Here is a 4,723-nt window from a genome sequence, read left to right as displayed (position 1 = left end):
CCAAGTTATTTTTCTTTGATATGGCACCTTGAGAGTATTAAAAACTAGAGGCTCTCAAGAGCCTGTGTCGCTCACCTGTATCTACTGTGGTTTTGGAAATCATGTAAAATAAGGTTAAAATCATAATAAATAGTATTAAATACCCCAATAATGACTGAGACCAAGTTTGGTTTAATTTGGCCCAGTAGTCAAATTTAAAGCAGGTCATCCCATTGTAGTCTTACAATAGTTACTGAAGACCCCTTATCATTATTTAAATTAGTTTTCAAGTTGTGACCATTTGAAATTGTTTTTTTACAATTTTCCCATAGACTTCTATAGTAAACCCCTATGTTCTATTTTTAGCCATGGTGGCCATGTTGGTTGGATGACAGGGTCATCTGATAAATTTTTCAATCAAGATACCCTATTGAAAATTGTGGCTTAGTTAAATTCTATTTGGCCCAGTAGATTAAGTGGAGAAGATTTTTGTCTGGAACCTTTGTTAGTATTGTGTTTTTTTACATTTTGGTTTATTTGTATGTTTCAGTGTCCATTTCATTGAACTAGTATACATTATTGTTAAGGGGCAAGCTGAAGTCTTTCTCCGGGTGGGATTTTCTTGCTGTGTTAAAGACCCATTGTTGGCCTTGGTGTTTTCTGCTATTTGATGGGGTTGTTATCTCTTTTGACACATTCCCCATTTCCATTCTCTGTTCCATTTATTTATTTTGCACACATCTTAAAAAGATCTGTTATGATTTTTTCCCCCTATCTAACATTTCTCAAAGGGTTAATGTTTTGTTATTCTTCTAGCTCAAATATTTTCAGTTGGCGTCAGATGTCTATTTCTTTATAATTTTTTAAGTTCACCTGTCCAAAATTGCTTGTGTAAATTTCAACATTTTCAGCCTGGCAGATCAGTCACAAATAAAATGCTCCGCTGGGGCGCAGCTTGATACGACCGCAGAGGTCGAACCCTGAACAGTTGGGGCAAGTATGGACACAACATTCAAGCTTGATACAGCACTGAATTTGGATTGTAATTAAATATTTGACACAGCATAGGTTTCTCACACAGAATGAAAGTGGTCTAAGAACTTAAAATTTTTTAATTTACCTATTCAAACCATATCGTTGTTATTTGCTTTTATATATACATCAGAAATAACCAATTTAAAATGGAAAATTTTAAAGAAAAAAACATACATGTGATGGACTGTGAAACTCAGATCAGGAGATTGGAAAATTTTGGTCAGGAGATTAGGACTCAGATCAGGAGGTTTTTAATCGACATAAAGTTTGTCGTAAATGTAACCGTGTGCTGTAAAAATTGTCTTTTAAAGTGTGTTTTCTTCAACTTTCAATCCGAATGTATTATGTATTATGTTTATAGTACCCTTGTACTTATAAAGTTTCTTTATCTTAATATTCTACATGTTCAATCTAATATTCTTTTTTTTTAGTATGTTCTTTAAATTTTACAATTCATATCTTTTATATCATTATTCTATAGGACAAACATTGCAATTAGATCATTTGTTTACCAATCTGCATTTGCAGTTAGATTTTATTTGAATAATCAGAAACTCATTTAAATTTAGAACATGGGTCATAGTTATTATATGAATTCAATTTAAGCCTTGAAAGAAAGTATAGAACCCTCAAATAATTTTCAAATTATTATTTTTTGATTTGTCCTAAGACATTTAAAATCATTTAATTACCATCCTTTTATGATTATTTGTTCAATTTATATTTTATTTATATTCTTTTAAAAATTTACATTATTTAAAGGAAAGTAACTTAAAACAGGATAAATCAGGGGAAGTAACCCAATAAATACACAAAGTTTTTATTACACAACGGCAGTTAGCCTGAGGTAAAAATCGTTGATTACCAGAATGTTTGACACCCAAGCTGACAAGTGAAGCCATATAATTATGCATGTTAATTGATTTACAGGTAAAATATAACTTCAGGTGATGTCAGTTACCCGTACGAAAAACATGACACGTACTCCAGCCGGACAGTAGCCGTACTGTAGCCGTACTGAGAACCGTACTTATAATATTCATTTGGACTTTTCTTTGAATTGCTTATAATAGATACCCCGGCTGGACTTTCAGCGAAATTAGCCGTAAACCGGCTCGAAATATTTAAATTAGCAGGAGTCCGGTTCATAAAGTCCAGCTGGACTTTAATAAAAGTACGTCTGAATAAAAATCCAGCCGGCATTTATGGCAAAAATATGGACTCTATAAAGTTCAGCCGGACTTTACAAAGTACGGCTGAACTTTAAAAAGTCCAGCTGGACTTCAAAAAGTGCGGTTTGACTTTTAAAGATGATCTCAGCAGGGGCAAATCCTGCCATTTTCAAAAGAGGGGTTCCTAACTGAGGATAAAGGGGGGGGGGGGGGGTGGTCCAACCCCCGGAACCCTCCCCCTGGATCCGCCACTGCTCAGTTTTTCTTCAGATGGTTGGTTCTTCTGATTTAATTTGCATCATGCATCCCTTGCTATAATCTGAAAATACAAAAACAACAGATGACATTATGCATATATACTGGTTATTTCTTTTTCTTTTTTGTACTGTCTTACTGGCAAATCCAAGAAATGGGGAACTGAGAAGCTAAATGCTAACTTCTAATAATTTGTGGTTATAATAGCCTAAATAATTTTAAAGTGGCTAAAAATAAAATAAAGTTGGCTTTGAAAATCACTTAAAGTGTAGAAATTAAAAAACTTTCAAAACAACTCAAATAATAACCATTCCTTAATACAGAGGGAATAAAAAATATAACAATACATTTTTTTACAAAACCTGTTAACAATTCAAAACAGGAAGTGACAGTGACATAACAGACAAGATGAAAATTATTGCATGAATATAAATATTTGATGTAGGTTTTTTTATTCTTTTGACTCTTCAAAAATAAGAATTAAGCTATTTATAATATTGTAATTATTCTATTTATATTTTGAATAAAAAGAGCATATCAGATAATACCACCAAAATGGTGGAATTCAATTTATTGTACTTACCAGAATATGCAATCCAAAACACATGCAAACAACAATCTTCCTAAATAATTTTGTCATTGATGCCAGTCAGAAGGATCCATCTTCTCTATTTAATGTGAAAAGAACTACTTCCAAACATTTGCTTTACACACAATTATGTAAAATTCTCATTTTGTTCAAGAAAGAAGCATATCTTCCTGTTTATTCCAAAATCAAATTGTGTTGTATTGCAATACATGAGGTTGTTTGAGGAGTTGTTTTAAATGTTCCTCTTATGACTAATTGCATGTGCCTTAATTTTTAATATGTGATATATTAAAAAAAAAAGAAAATCAATTATTAATTTGTTTAATTATGAAATTTTTAATAAAAGTGATAGTAATTGCAGAAATATGTATTTCGAAATGTGTTCTCCTACATATGGCCTCAATCTCTGTGGAGATAGTACTTCCTGTGACCTGTCCAGACTGAGGTTAATTGAAAACAGATGGCACATTTCTACAAGACTAACTGCTATTAAATCACTGTTATATGGCTCAAGTTTCTAATTGATGTTAAAGAATTTTCTAAGTCTAAATTCCTGCTCATAAATGAATGTAAAATTTTCTAAGACAAAAATCCTGCTGATCATTTTACAGAAAGGAATAAATTTCCTCAAAAGTCCAGCCGTGTTTATTTTCTTGTCAGCATTACAAAAAGTGCGGTTGGACTTTTAAGAAAATACCGGCTGGCAAATAACCCAAGTATAAGAAAAAGTACGTGTACGGCTCATGTCAGACTGTACTTTTCAAAGTCAGACTGGAATACGTCTCAAGTCCAGCTGGAGTCCAGTTGAACTCCTGTTGAAATTTTCATACGGGTACACCAGATGTCTGAGATGATATGTTGGGCAGATTTCATACACAGGATTTTTTTCTCTTCAACGCGAGGTCGGGAGGAGACCCCTGAAAACGGGATTATTGTACTACCGTCGGGAGGTTTACATGTATGAAAAAAAGAAAAAAAAATCCCCCAAATTTTTTTGAACCCCCTTATGATTCATCACCCCATTGGCCCAAACTCAATCCCAGCTTTCCCTTTGTGGTATGGTACCATGCAGTACAATTTCAGAGAGATCCATACACTTGAACACAAGTTATTGTCTTGAAACTAGAAAAATGCTTGTTTTTTGGCCCCAAATTCCTAAACGTTTAGGGCAATTACCCCCAAACTCAAACCCAGCTTTCCCTTTGTGATATGGAACCTTGCAGTACAATTTCATAAAGATCCATACACTTACACACAAGTTATTGTCCTGAAACTAGAAAAATGCTTGTTTTTTGCCCTTTTATGGCCCCTAATTACTAAAATTTTGAGGGAATTACCCCCAAAAATCAATCCCAGCCTTCCCTTTGAGGTATGGTACCTTGCAGTACAATTTCAGAGAGATCCATACATTTGAACACAAGTTATTGTCTGGAAACTAGAAAAATGCTTATTTTTGGCCCCTTTTTGGCCCCTTATTCCTAAACTTTTTGGGCAATTACCCCCAAACTCAATTCATGCTTTCCCTTTGTGATATGGAACCTTGTAGTACAATTTCATAAAGATCCATACACTTACACACAAGTGATTGTCATGAAACTAGAAAAATGCTTGTTTTTCGCCCCTTTTTGGCCCCTAATTCCTAAAATATGGAGGCAATTACCCCCAAAATCAATCCCAGCATTCCCTTTGTGAT

This window comes from Mytilus californianus, unplaced genomic scaffold (genome assembly GCF_021869535.1).
Source record: "Mytilus californianus isolate M0D057914Y unplaced genomic scaffold, xbMytCali1.0.p SCAF_7, whole genome shotgun sequence".
Taxonomy (NCBI): domain Eukaryota; kingdom Metazoa; phylum Mollusca; class Bivalvia; order Mytilida; family Mytilidae; genus Mytilus; species Mytilus californianus.
Note: the sequence above shows the minus strand (reverse complement) of the source record.